General features: G+C 40.8%; 1 non-coding gene across 1 annotated transcript; it reads right to left on the reverse strand.

The window, feature by feature from the left end:
• Nucleotides 1-1,519: 1,519 nt before the first annotated feature.
• LOC130960001 (small nucleolar RNA R71) lies at nucleotides 1,520-1,627 on the reverse strand. The gene has a single exon (XR_009078967.1). It is a non-coding gene; the product is annotated as a small nucleolar RNA R71 (small nucleolar RNA).
• Between the last annotated feature and the right edge of the window lie 13,819 nt (nucleotides 1,628-15,446).

Genomic DNA, 15,446 nt, shown 5'->3' on the forward strand with positions numbered 1-15,446 from the left:
ATTAAAAAATCCAAAAATATTTCTAATTTGTGTCTTTTCAAGTCAATGATACAAAGAATTGAAGATTCAGAACACACTGCAGAGGAATTATACAGAAAAAGCTGAGCATTCAAAAATGCCCAGTGAAGAAGGCAGACTGGCGTTTAAACGCCAGCCAGGGCACCTGGTTGGGCGTTTAACGCCCAAAAAGGGTGCATTTTGGGCGTTAAACGCCAGAATGTATACCATTCTGGGCGTTTAACGCCAGGATGGTGCCAGGAGGAAGATTTTGTTTTCAAATCAATTTTTTCAAGTTTTTCAAAATCAAATCTTTTTCAAATCATATCTTTTCAATCAAATGTTTTCAAAATCAATTTCTTTCCTTTTTCAAAGATACTTACTAACAATTAATGATTTGATTGAACATTTTTTGCCTTTTCTATTAAGGAAGGTTTTATGTTTGAATCATATCTTTTCTTGTTAGGCAAGTCATTAATTTTTAAAATCATATCTTTTCAAATTGTTTTCAAATCATATCTTTTCAAATTATTTTCAAATCATATCTTTTAAAACTGTTTTCAAATCATATCTTCTCAATCACATCTTTTTAAAACCATAACTTTTCAATCAAATCTTTTTAATCACATATTTTTCAAATTAGTTTTCAATCAAATCTTTTTGATTTCTAATTTCAAATTCTTTTTCAAAAATCACTTGATTTCTTTCTCACTTTGAATTTTCGAAATTTTTCAATCAAATTTTCAAAATGTTTTCAAAATCTTTTGATTGAATTTTCGAAAATTCTCTTCCCTCCTTCCCACATCCTTCTATTTATGGAGTACTACTCCTTCTAAATGCACAATTCGAACCTTATCCAATTAAAGTTCGAATTCTTCTTCTCCTTCTTCTTACTATTTCTCTTTTCCTCTGACACTTCAAGGAATCTCTATACTGTGACATAGAGGATTCCACATTTTCTTTTTCTCTTCTCTTTCATATGAGCAGAAGCAGAGACAAAGGCATTCTTGTTGAAGCTGATCCTGAACCTGAAAGGACCTTGAAGAGAAAGCTAAGAGAAGCCAAAGCACAACTCTCTTTAGAGGACCTGACCGAATTCTTCAAAGAAGAAGAACCCATGGCAGTCGAAAACAACAACAATGCCAACAATGCAAGGAAGGTGCTGGGTGACTTTACTGCACCTACTCCCGACTTCTATGGGAGAAGCATCTCTATCCCTGCCATTGGAGCAAACAACTTTGAGCTTAAGCCTCAATTAGTTTTTCTAATGCAACAGAATTGCAAGTTCCATGGACTTCCAATGGAAGATCCTCATCAGTTTTTAGCTGAATTCTTGCAAATCTGTGACACAGTCAAGACTAATGGGGTTAACCCTGAGGTCTATAGACTGATGCTATTCCCTTTTGCTGTAAGAGACAGAGCTAGAATATGGTTGGATTCTCAACCTAAAGAGAGCCTGGACTCTTGGGAAAAGCTAGTCAATGCCTTCTTGGCAAAGTTCTTTCCACCACAAAGATGGAGTAAGCTTAGAGTGGAAGTCCAAACCTTCAGACAGAAGGATGGAGAATCCCTCTATGAAGCTTGGGAAAGATACAAACAATTAATCAGAAGATGTCCTTCAGACATGCTTTCTGAATGGAGCATCATAGGTATTTTCTATGATGGTCTCTCTGAACTATCTAAGATGTCCTTGGATAGCTCTGCTGGAGGATCTCTTCATCTGAAGAAGACGCCTGCAGAAGCTCAAGAGCTAATTGAAATGGTTGCAAATAACCAATTCATGTACACTTCTGAAAGGAATCCTGTGAACAATGGGACTAGTCAGAAGAAAGGAGTTCTTGAGATTGACACTCTGAATGCCATATTGGCTCAGAACAAGATATTGACTCAACAAGTCAATTTGATCTCTCAAAGTCTGTCTGGAATGCAAAATGCACCAAACAGTACTAAGGAAGCTTCATCTGAGGAAGAAGCCTATGATCCTGAGAACCCTTCAATGGAAGAGGTGAATTACCTAGGAGAACCCTATGGAAACACCTATAATTCTTCATGGAGAAATCACCCAAATTTCTCATGGAAGAATCAAGAGAGACCTCAACAAGGTTTCAATAACAATAATGGTGGAAGAAACAGGCCTGGTAACAACAAGCCTTTTCCATCATCTTCTCAGCAACAGACAGAGAGTTCTAAGCAGAATACTTCTGACTTAGCAACAATGGTCTCTGATCTAATAAAGACCACTCAAAGTTTCATGAATGAAACAAGGTCATCCATCAGAAATTTGGAAGGACAAGTGGGTCAGCTGAGCAAGAAAGTTACTGAACTCCCTCCTAGCACTCTCCCAAGTAATACAGAAGAAAATCCAAAAGGAGAGTGCAAAGCCATTAACATGGCCGAATTCTGGGAGGAAAGAGAGGAGGAGGACGCCACTGAGGAAGACCTCAGTGGGCGTGCACTAACCTCCAATGAGTTCCCCAATGAGGAACAATGGGAATCTGAGGCTCAAATTGAGACCATAGAGATTCCCTTGGACTTACTTCTGCCATTCATGAGCTCTGATGAGTATTCTTCCTCTGAAGAGGATGAGTATGTCACTGAAGAGCAAGTTGCTAAATACCTTGGAGCAATCATGAAGCTAAATGACAAGTTATTTGGAAATGAGACTTGGGAGGATGAACCACCCTTGCTCACCAAAGAACTGGATGACTTGTCTAGGCAGAAACTGCCTCAAAAGAGGCAGGATCCTGGGAAGTTTTCTATACCTTGTACCATAGGCACCATGACCTTCAAGAAGGCCTTGTGCGACTTAGGGTCAAGTGTAAACCTCATGCCCCTCTCTGTAATGGAGAAATTAGGGATTTTTGAGGTGCAAGCTGCAAGAATCTCATCAGAGATGGCAGACAACTCAAGAAAACAAGCCCATGGACTTGTAGAGAATGTTCTGGTTAAAGTTGAAGACCAGTACATTCCTACTGATTTCATAGTCCTAGAGACTGGGAAGTGCATGGATGAATCCATCATCCTTGGCAGACCCTTCCTAGCCACAGCAAAGGCTGTGATTGATGTTGACAGAGGAGAGTTAATCATTCAAGTGAATGAAAAATCCTTGGTGTTTAAGGCCCAAGGATATCCCTCTGTCATCATGGAGAGGAAGCATGAAGAGCTCCTCTCAAAACAGAGCCAAACAGAGCCCCCACAGTCAAACTCTAAGTTTGGTGTTGGGAGGCTACAACCAAACTCTAAGTTTGGTGTTGAAACCCCACATTCAAACTCTAAGTTTGGTGTTGGGAGGTTTCAACACGGTTCTGAGCATTTCTGAGGCTCCATGAGAGCCCTCTGTCAAGCTAATGACATTAAAGAAGCGCTTGTTGGGAGGCAACCCAATGTTTTATAATTAATTATTTTCTTTTGTTATTTTATCTTTTTTGTAGGTTGATGATCATAAGAAGTCACAAAAACAATGAAAAAAGCAAAAATAGAATGAAAACAGGAAGAAAAACAGCACACCCTGGAGGAGAAGAAACTGGCGTTCAAACGCCAGTAATGCTAGCTGTTGGGCGTTTAACGCCCAGTCTGGCACCATTCTGGGCGTTTAACGCCAGAAAGGGGCACCAGACTGGCGTTAAACGCCAGTAAAGGGTAAGAACCTGGCGTTAAACGCCAGGAATGGGCACCAGCCCGGCGTTTAACGCCAGAAATGGCTCAAAACGTGATTTTGAGCAACATTTGGTGCAGGGATGACTTTTCCTTGACACTACAGGATCTGTGGACCCCACAGGACCCTACCATCACTCTCTCTCTTCTTCCCCCATCCACCAACCTCACCCTTCAAATTCAAACCACTTTCCCTCCCAAACCCACCCATAATGGCCGAACCTTTACCCCCTTCTCTCCTATAAATACCCTTCTTCAACTCTTCATTTTCACACAACCTAAACACCCTTTCTTCCCCCTTCTTGGCCGAATACACCACCATCTCCCTCTTCCTCATTTCTTCTTCTTCTACTCCCTTCTTTCTTCTTTTGCTCGAGGATGAGCAAACATTTTAAGTTTGGTGTGGTAAAAGCATTGCTTTTTCATAACCATTATGGCATCCAAGGCCGGAGAAACCTCTAGAAAGAGGAAAGGGAAGGCAAAAGCTTCCACCTCCGAGTCATGGGAGATGGATAGATTCCTCTCAAGGGTGCATCAAGACCACTTCTATGAAGTTGTGGCCTTGAAGAAGGTGATCTCCGAGGTCCCCTTTTCACTCAAAAAGGGTGAATATCCGGAGATCCGCCATGAGATCCGAAGAAGAGGTTGGGAAGTTCTTACCAACCCCATTCAACAAGTCGGAATCTTGATGGTTCAAGAGTTCTATGCCAATGCATGGATCACAAAGAACCATGACCAAAGTGTGAACCCGAATCCAAAGAATTATCTCACTATGGTTCGGGGGAAATACTTGGATTTTAGTCCGGAGAGTGTGAGGGTGGCGTTCAACTTGCCTATGATGCAAGGAGATGAGCATCCTTACACTAGAAGGGTCACTTTGATCAAAGGTTGGACCAAGTCCTCACAACCATATGTGAAGAGGGCGCACAATGGAAGCAAGATTCAAGAGGAAAGCCGGTTCAATTGAGAAGGCATGACCTCAAGCCCGTGGCTAGAGGATGGTTAGAGTTCATACAACGCTCAATCATTCCCACTAGCAACCGGTCCGAAGTTACCATAGACCGGGCCATCATGATCCATAGCATCATGATTGGAGAAGAAATAGAAGTTCATGAGGTTATAGCCCAAGAACTCTACAAGGTGGCGGACAAGACCTCCACTTTGGTAAGGTTAGCCTTTCCTCATCTCATCTGTCACCTCTGTTATTCAGTTGGAGTTGACATAGAGGGAGATATCCCCATTGATGAGGACAAGCCCATCACCAAGAAAAGGATGGAGTACACAAGAGACCCCTCTCACCATGAGATCCCTGAGATTCCTCAAGGGATGCACTTTCCTCCACAAAATTATTGGGAGCAATTAAACACCTCCCTAGGAGAATTGAGTTCCAACATGGGACAACTGAGGGTGGAGCATCAAGAACACTCCATCATCCTTCATGAAATTAGAGAAGACCAAAGAATCATGAGGGAGGAGCAACAAAGACAAGGAAGAGACATTGAGGAGCTCAAGCACTCCATAGGATCTTCAAGAGCAAGAAAGAGCCGCCATCACTAAGGTGGACCCGTTCCTTGATTTCCTTGCTCTTTATTCTTCTGTTTTTCGATTTTTATGCTTATGGTTATCCATGTTTGTGTCTTGTGATCATTAGTGTCTTAGTGTCTATGCCTTAAAGTTATGAATGTCCTATGAATCCATCACCTTTCTTCAATAAAAATGTGCTTAATTGAAAAGGAAGAATTACATGAATTCTGAATTTTATAATAGTTTAATTATTTTGATGTGGTGGCAACACTTTTGTTCTCTGAATGTATGCTTGAACAGTGCATATGTCTTTTGAATTTGTGGTTCATGAATGTTGGCTCTTGAAAGAATGATGAAAAAGGAGACATGTTACTGAGGATCTGAAAAATCAATAAAATGATTCTTGAAGCAAGAAAAGCATTTCAAAAAAAAAAAAAAAGAAAAAGAAAGAATCAAAAGAAAGAATAAAGTTGTGATCCAAGGCAAATAAGAGTGTGCTTAAGAACCCTGGACACCTCTAATTGGGGACTTTAGCAAAGCTGAGTCACAATCTGAAAAGGTTCACCCAATTATGTGTCTGTGGCATGTATGTATCCGGTGGTAATACTGGAAGACAGAGTGCTTTGGGCCACAGCCAAGACTCAATAAATAGCTATGTTCAAGAATCATCATACCTCACTAGGAGAATCATTAACACTATCTGGATTCTGAGTTCCTAAAGAAGCCAATCATTCTGAATTACAAGGGATAGAGTGAGATGCCAAAACTATTCAGAGACAAAAAGATAAAAGCCCCGCTCATCTAATTAATACTGATCTTCATAGATGTTTTTGGAGTTCATTGCAGGTTCTCTTCTTTTTATCTTATTTGATTTTCAGTTGCTTGGGGACAAGCAACAATTTAAGTTTGGTGTTGTGATGAGCGGATAATTTGTATACTTTTTGGCATTATTTTTAGTATGTTTTTGATATGATATAGTTAGTTTTTAGTATATTTTTATTAGTTTTTAATTAAATTCACTTTTCTGGACTTTACTATGAGTTTGTGTGTTTTTCTGTGATTTCAGGTATTTTCTGGCTGAAATTGAGGGACCTGAGCAAAAATCTGATCCAGAGACTCAAAAGGACTGCAGATGCTGTTGGATTCTGACCTCCCTGCACTCGAAGTGGATTTTCTGGAGCTACAGAAGCCCAATTGGCGCGCTCTCAACGGCGTTGGAAAGTAGACATCCTGGGCTTTCCAGCAATATATAATAGTTCATACTTTGCCCAAGATTTGATGGCCCAAACCGGCGTTCAAAGTCACCTCAAGAAATCCCAGCGTTAAACGCTGGAACTGGCACCCAAATGGGAGTTAAACGCCCAAACTGGCACCAAAGCTGGCGTTTAACTCCAAGAAGAGTCTCTACACGAAATTGCTTCATTGCTCAGCCCAAGCACACACCAAGTGGGCCCGGAAAAGGATTTTATGTCATTTACTCATTTCTGTACACCCTAGGCTACTAGTTTCTTATAAGTAGGACCTTTTACTATTGTATAGAAAGCTTTTGATCATGTTTTTATGATTGAACCCTCTTTGGGAGGCTGGCCATTCGGCCATGCCTAGACCTTGTTCTTATGTATTTTCAACGGTGGAGTTTCTACACACCATAGATTAAGGTGTGGAGCTCTGCTGTACCTCGAGTATTAATGCAATTACTATTGTTCTTTCATTCAAATTCCGCTTGTTCTTTTACCAAGATATCACTTGTTCTTCAACATGATGAAGGTGATGATTGACGCCCATCACCATTCTCACCCATGAACAAGGTGACTAACAACCATTCTTGTTCTACAGCATCTGAGGCTTAGTGAATATCTCTTGGATTTCTGATTGCATGATGCATGGTTGATCGCCTGACAACCGAGTGCTCGCCTGACAAACGAGCCAGCCATTCCGTGAGATCAGAGTCTTCGTGGTATAGGCAAGAACTGATGGCAGCATTCAAGAGAATCCGGAAGGTCTAACCTTGTCTGTGGTATTCTGAGTAGGATTCAATGACTGAATGACTGTGACGTGCTTCAAACCTGTAACCTACTGGGCGTTAGTGACAGACGCAAAAGAGTTATTCTATTCCGGTAGGGGAGGGAACCGAACCGGTGATTGGCCGTACTGTGACAGAGTATTGAGCATTAGCTTTCACTGCGAGGATGGGAGGTAGCTGCTGACAACAGTGAGACCCTATACGAGCTTGCCATGGAAAGGAGTAAGAAGGGTTGGATGAAGACAGTAGGAAAGCAGAGAGACGGAAGGGAAGGCATCTTCATACACTTGTCTGAAGCTCTTACACCAATGATATACATAAGTATCACTATCCTTATCTTTATGTTATTTTCGTTCATCATCATATACATTTGAGCTTGCCTGACTAGATTTACAAGATGACCATAGCTTGCTTCAATACTAACAATCTCCGTGGGATCGACCCTTACTCACGTAAGGTTTATTACTTGGACGACCCAGTGCACTTGCTGGTTAGTCGTGCGAAGTTGTGTAATGCCATGGTATTAGGCGCACCAAATTTTTGGAGCCATTACCAGGGATTATGAGAGTTGTGAAAAAGTATAGTTCACAATTTCGCATGTCAATATTTTATCTATTTTCTTTTGTTATTTTATGTTTTTTGTAGGTTGATGATCATAAGAAGTCACAAATCAATTGAAAAAGCAAAACAAAATGAAAACAGCAAGAAAATCGCACACCCTGGAGGAAAACTTGCTGGCGTTTAAACGCCAGTGAGGCTAGCAGTTGGGCGTTTAACGCCCAGTCTGGCACCATTCTAGGCGTTTAACGCCAGAAAGGGCACCAGACTGGCGTTAAACGCCAGAAAAGGGCAAGAACCTGGCGTTAAATGCCAGAAATGGGCACCAGCCCGGCGTTTAACGCCAGAATTGGCTCAAAACGTGATTTTGCATGCCATTTGGTGCAGGGATGACTTTTCCTTGACACCTCAGGATCTGTGGACCCCACAGGATCCCCACCAACCCCACCACTCTCTCTCTTCTTCACCCACTCACCAATCACCTCAATACCTCTTCCCCAAACACCCTTCACCTATCAAATCCCATCTTTCTCTTCACCACTCACATCCATCCTTCATAAAACCCCACCTACCTCACCCTTCAAATTCAAACCACTTTCCCTCCCAAACCCACCCATATATGGCTGAACCATTAGCCCCCTCTCCTATATAAATCCTTCTTCACCCCTTCATTTTCACACAACCTAAACACCACTTCTCCCCCTCTTTTGGCCGAACACAAAGCCATTCCCTTCTTTCTCATTTCTTCTTCTTCTACTCTCTTCTTTCTTCTTTTGCTCGAGGACGAGCAAACCTTTAAGTTTGGTGTGGTAAAAGCGTTGCTTTTTCGTTTTTTCCATAACCATTTATGGCATCCAAGGCCGGAGAAACCTCTAGAAAGAGGAAAGGGAAGGCAAAAGCTTCCACCTCCGAGTCATGGGAGATGGAGAGATTCATCTCAAGGGTGCATCAAGACCACTTCTATGAAGTTGTGGCCTTGAAGAAGGTGATCCCCGAGGTCCCCTTTTCACTCAAAAAGAGTGAATATCCGGAGATCCGACATGAGATCCGAAGAAGAGGTTGGGAAGTTGGTGGACGAAATTGTGATTCTTGATTAGTGGCTCCTTGGCATGTGCCAAAAAGTTAAACTAACTCAACTGACTGATTACTTCCTTTTCACAATTCTGTTCAACTAACCAGCAAGTGTACTGGGTCGTCCAAGTAATACCTTACGTGAGTAAGGGTCGAATCCACAGAGATTATTGGTTTGAAGCAATCAATATTTATTTTATTAATCTTAGTTAGGATGTCAACAAGGATTATTTGGATTAAAGTGAAATTACTAGATTTGATTATAAAAATAAAAGAGGGAACAATGTTACTTGAGCAATAGAGTTATTTGTTTGTAAAGGATTGTGGAATATGTTGGAGTTCTGGAGATGCTTTGTCCTTTGATTTCAACTCTTCCTTGAATTCCTCTTCTCACACGCAGGTTCCTTCCATGGCAAGCTCTATGTAGGGTGTCACCGTTGTCAGTGCTACTTCCCATCCTCGCAGTGAAAACTATGCTCACGCACTCTGTCACAGTACGGCTAATCACCGGTTTGGTTCCCGCTCCTACTGGAATAGAATCCCTCTTTTGCGTCTGTCACTAACGCCCAGCAGGTTAAAGTTTGAAGCACGTCACAGTCATTCAATCCCGGAATCCTACTCGGAATACCACAGACAAGGTTTAGACTTTCCGGATTCTCATGAATGCTGCCATCAATCCGGCTTATACCACGAAGATTCTGTTGGGGAATCTAAGAGATATTCATTCAATCTGCTGTAGAACGGAGGTGGTTGTCAGGCACACGTTCATGGGTTGAGGAAGGTGATGAGTGTCACGGATCATCACCTTCTTCACAATTAAGCGCGAATAAACATCTTAGATAAGAACAAGTGTGTTTGAATGGAAAACAAAGGAATTGTATTAAATCATCGAGACGCTGCAGAGCTCCTCACCCCCAACAATGGAGTTTAAAGACTCATGCCGTCACAAAGTATGTAATTCAGATCTGAAAATGTCATGAGGTACAAGATAAGTCTGTAAAAGTTGTTTAAATAGTAAACTAGTAACCTAGGTTTACAGAAAATGAATGAACTAAGATAATGGTGCAGAAATCCACTTCTGGGGCCCACTTGGTGTGTGCTGGGGCTGAGACTAAAGCTTTCCACGTGTAAAGGCCTTTCTTGGCGTCAAACTCCAGGTTATGACGTGTTTTGGGCGTTCAACTCCGGATCATGACGTTTTTCTGGCGTTTAACTCCAGACAGCAGCATGAACTTGGCGTTTAACGCCAAGTTACGTCGTCTATCCTTGCGCAAAGTATGGACTATTATATATTGCTGGAAAGCCCTGGATGTCTACTTTCCAACGCCGTTAAGAGCGCGTCAATTGGACTCCTGTAGCTCCAGAAAATCCATTTTGAGTGCAGGGAGGTCAGGATCCAACAGCATCAGCAGTCCTTTTTCAGCCTAAGTCAGATTTTTGCTCAGCTCCCTCAATTTCAGCCAGAAAATACCTGAAATCACAGAAAAACACACAAACTCATAGTAAAGTCCAGAAATATGATTTTTACCTAAAAACTAATATTATTTTACTAAAAACTAACTGAAACATGCTAAAATCTACATGAAATTACCCCCAAAAAGCGTACAAAATATCCGCTCATCACAACACCAAACTTAAACTGTTGCTTGTCCTCAAGCAACTAGATAAATAAAATAGGTTCTAACAGAAAAGAAGTAATAATATTTTAGAGTCTTAAATGAAGCTTAGATTCTTATTAGATGAGCGGGGCTTGTAGCTTTTTGTTTCTGAACAGTTTTGGCATCTCCCTGTATCTTTTAAATTTCAGAATGATTGGCATCCTTAGGAACTCAGAATTCAGATAGTATCATTGACTTCTCCTAGTGTAGTATGTTGATTCTTGAACACAGTTATTTTATGAGTCTTGGCTGTGGCCCTAAGCACTTTGTTTTCCAGTATTACCACCGGATACAAAAAATGCCACAGACACATAACTGGGTGAACCTTTTCAGATTGTGACTCAGCTTTGCTAGAGTCCCCAATTAGTGGTGTCCAGAGCTCTTAAGTACACTCTTTTGCTTTGGATCACGACTTTAACCACTCAGTCTCAAGCTTTTCACTTGGACCTTCATGACACAAGCACATGGTTAGGGACAGCTTGATTTAGCCGCTTAGGCCTGGATTTTATTTCCTTGGGCCCTCCTATCCATAGATGCTCAAAGCCTTGGATCCTTTTTACTCTTGGCTAGTGCCCATGGCTTGTGAATATTGTGTTTTTTTTTTTTTTTTGAACTGCTTTTTCTTGCTTCAAGAATCAATTTCATGATTTTTCAGATCATCAATGATATTTTCGTGTTCCTCATCCTTTCAGGAGCCAATATTCATCAAATTCAAAGCATATTATGCACTGTTCAAGCATTCATTCAGAGAACAAAAGTATTGCCACCACATATAATTAATTATAAATTTTATTATTAAGAACTCGAAAAATATAGATTACTTCTTTATTCTAAAATAAAATCTACTACTTTATTCATGCCTGATGATGATGAGAAAAATAAACTATAGCTTAATTGGAAATAAAATCAAAATAGACATACTAATTACTACTAAATATCTCCTAAGGTGAATTTCAATAAAATAAATAAAAACGCTATTACTAAATTAAAGCAGGAAAATTGGAACTCAGCAACCTGTTGTTTTGAGTAGTATGTTCTTTTAATCCATGGAGCACTTTTCAGGGATTAATTTTTGGCGCTTCAGCTCCCTTAGATCACGCCCTTGCTCCTCCTGTTCCTTGAGCAGTTTGCAAATCATGCTACTTTGATTATTCTGTTCTTCCTTTATTTGATCCATAGCTTCTTGTAATCTGGAAATAGAAGCCTCAAGATGTTCCCAATATTCGAATTGGGGCAGTTCTGGGAGGGCTTCTTGTGCTCTCCTCTTGGTTGAATCATCTTGTTGCTGTTGTCTGACCATTGATATTCCAATAATGGGCTTTTCAATTAGGATATATTCAGTTATTCCCATCTTCACTCCAGCATCTTTGCAAAGCATAGAAATTAGGCTTGGATAAGCCAATTTAGCGTCCGTAGAATTCTTGTTTGCAATTTTGTATAGCTCACATGAGATCAGCTGATGGACTTCCACTTCTTTTCCTAGCATGATGCAGTGAATCATGACAGCTCTTTTGATGGTAACTTCAGAACGGTTGTGGTGGGTAATATGGAACGACTAATAAAATCCAGCCAGCTCTGGCTACTGGTTTTAGATCTTCTCTTTTGAGTTGAACTGGGTTGCCAGTTGTACTGGTAGTCCACTTGGCTCCAGGAACGCATATATCTTCCAAGATCTTGTCCAATCCTTTATTGATCCTCATCATTCTCCTATTAAAGGAGTCTGGGTCATCCTTCAGTTGAGGAATCTTGAATATCTCCCTGATCTGTCAGCATTGGTATGAATGATCTTTCCTCTGACTACGGTTTTATGGTCAAAGATAGCCGCTCCAATGATTCTTGCCTTTCTGTCTGCCATAGATTAGCATAGAATTCCTGAACCATGTTCCTTCCCACTTTCGTTTCAGGATTGGCCAGAATTTCCCAATTCCTGTTTCGAATCTGCTCTTGGATCTCCGGATATTCATCTTCTTTCAGATCAAATCTGACTTCCGGGATCACTGATCTGTGACTCATTATCTTGTAGTAATGGTCTGAATGTTCTTTAGTTAAGAACTTCCCTTGATTCCAGAGGGGCTTTGGATTGCTCTTTTCCTTGCCCTTTTGGGTGGTTTGCTTCCCTCTAGGGGCCATGATCAAGAGACACAATAGTTTTTGTGATCACGGGTAAAACACACCAAACTTAGAGCTTTGCTTGTCCTCAAGCAAAAGAGAAGAAAGAAGAGGCAATGAAGGAGAGCAGGTGTTGGATGTGTTGAGGAGGAAGTCGCCGAACACAAGATATAGGGAGGGGGGTGGGTAAATTTCGAAAAATAAGAAAGAGATAAGATAGAAGATATGATTTTAAAAGATATGATTAGAAAAAGATATAATTTTTAAAAAAAGAGAAAGATATGAAAAATTTTTAAAAGATAGAATTGAAATTTTTAATTTTGAAAGATTTTAAAAGATAGTAGATGTGTTGGAAACAAATTTGAAAAGATGATGGATTGAATTGGAAAGCCATTTGGCTTTATGGATTAAGATATATTTATAATTTCGAAAAAGTGATTTTAGAAATTAGGATAAAACTTTTGGAATTGAAAGTGATAATTTAAAATATGTTTATGCAAAAAATCATGAATTGAAACATAAAAATTTTGAAAAATTATAAAAAAAAAAAAAACGAAATGTACCTCCTCCCATCATCCTGGCGTTGAACGCCCATGTGGTGCATGTTTTGGGCGTTCAACGCCCACATGGTGCTTCTCCTGGGCGTTCAACGCCCAATTGGGGCTTCTTTCTGGCGTTGAACGCCAGGAAGTCCTTCTTTACTGGCGTTTTTCTAAACGCCCAGAATGCTAGCAGATTGGCGTTAAACGCCCAGAAGGTGCATCCTTCTGGCGTTTAACGCCCAGAAGATGCTCCTTACTGGCGTTAAACGCCCAGTGGGAGCTTCTTTTGGGCGTTTAACGCCCAAAGTATTTCTCACTGGCTTTTTCACGCCAGTGAGCTTCCAAATTTCCTGTAACTCTGTGACTTCAACCAATTGCTAATTCACCTTTGAAGATACTTGGACTAAAACCTGTAAAGAAAAGAAAACTTATCTAATTAGTAAATAAACTTTGTAAATGGCTGGGTTGCCTCCCAGCAAGCGCTTCTTAATGTCCTTAGCTGGACTGTCACTGATCTTCAATGTAATCTCAGTCTTGAGCATTCTTGCTCAAAATTATCTTCAAGATAGTGTTTAACTCTTTGTCCATTGAATGAACTTTTTGTTAGAGTCATTATCTTGAAGCTCTATGTAGCCATATGGTGATACACTTGTAATTACATATGGACCTCTCCACCGGGATTTTAATTTCCCGGGGAATAATTTGAGCCTAGAATTAAATAGCAGAACTTTCTGCCCTGGTTTAAAGACTCTGGATGACAATTTCTTATCATGCCATTTTTTTGCTTTTTCCTTGTAAATTTTTGCATTTTCAAAAGCATTGAGTCTAAACTCTTAGCTCATTTAACTGGAGCAATCGTTTTCTCCAGCTAATTTGGCATCAAGATTCAGGAATCTGGTTGCCCAGTAGGCCTTATGTTCCAGTTTCCACTGGCAAGTGACATGCCTTTCCATACACAAGCTGGTATGGAGAGGTCCCTATAGGGGTCTTAAATGCTGTTCTGTATGCCCACAGAGCATCATCCAAGCTTCTTGCCCAATCCTTTCTACGGTTAATTACAGTCCGTTCCAGAATTCTTTTAAGTTCTCTATTTGAGACTTCCGCCTGCCCATTAGTCTGTGGGTGATATGGAGTAGCCACCCTGTGGTTGACTCCATAACGTACTAGAGCGAGTAGAGCTGCTTATTACAGAAATGAGTACCCCCATCACTGATTAACACTCTGGGGATACCAAATCTGCTGAAGATATGTTTCTGGAGGAATTTTAACACTGTTTAGTGTCATTAGTGGGTGTTGCAATAGCTCCACCCATTTGGATACATAATCCACTGCCACCAGAATATAGGTGTTTGAGTATGATGGTGGGAAAGGTCCCATGAAGTCAATGCCCCATACATCAAACAACTCAATTTCCAAGATTCCTTGTTGAGGCATAGCATAACTGTGGGGCAGGTTGCCTGATCTCTGGCAACTATCACAGTTAGGCACAAATGCTCGGAATCTTATAGAGAGTAGGCCAGTAGAAGCCACTCTGGAGGACTCTTGTGGCTGTTCGTTCACTTCCAAAATGTCCTCCATACTGTGATCCATGGCAATGCCAGAGATCTTCTGTGCTTCTTCTTTAGGCACACATCTACGGATTACTCCGTCTGCACATCTCTTAAAGAGATATGGTTCATCCCACAGATAGTATTTTGCATCTGTGATTAATTTCTTTGATTGCACCTTACTGTACTCTTTGGGTATGAATCTCACTGCCTTGTAGTTTGCAATGTCTGCAAACCATGGCACTCCTGGACGGCTAGTAATTGCTCATCCGGAAAGGTTTCAGAAATTTCAGTGAGAGGGAGGGACGCCCCTTCCACTGGTTCTATTCGGGACAGGTGATCTGGCTACTTGATTTCTGTCCCTTTCTGTCTCTTATTTCTATATCAAACTCTTGCAGAAGCAGCACCCACCTAATAAGTCTGGGTTTTGAATCCTGCTTTGTGAGTAGATATTTAAGAGCAGCATGATCAGTGTATACAATCACTTTTGATCCTACTAAGTAGGATCTGAATTTGTCAATGGCGTAAACCACTGCAAGTAGCTCTTTTTCTGTGGTTGTGTAATTCTTCTGTACATCATTTAACACGGCTGGCATAGTAAATGACATGCAGAAGCTTGTCATGCCTTTGTCCCACTGCACCAATGGCATGGTCACTGGCATCACACATTAACTCAAATGGTAATGTCCAGTCTGGTGCAGAGATGATGGTGGTGCTGTAACCAATTTAGCTTTTCAGAGTTCAAATGCTGCAGACACTCTTT

This window comes from Arachis stenosperma, unplaced genomic scaffold (genome assembly GCF_014773155.1).
Source record: "Arachis stenosperma cultivar V10309 unplaced genomic scaffold, arast.V10309.gnm1.PFL2 arast.V10309.gnm1.Scaffold_100029, whole genome shotgun sequence".
Classification (NCBI taxonomy): Eukaryota; Viridiplantae; Streptophyta; class Magnoliopsida; order Fabales; family Fabaceae; genus Arachis; species Arachis stenosperma.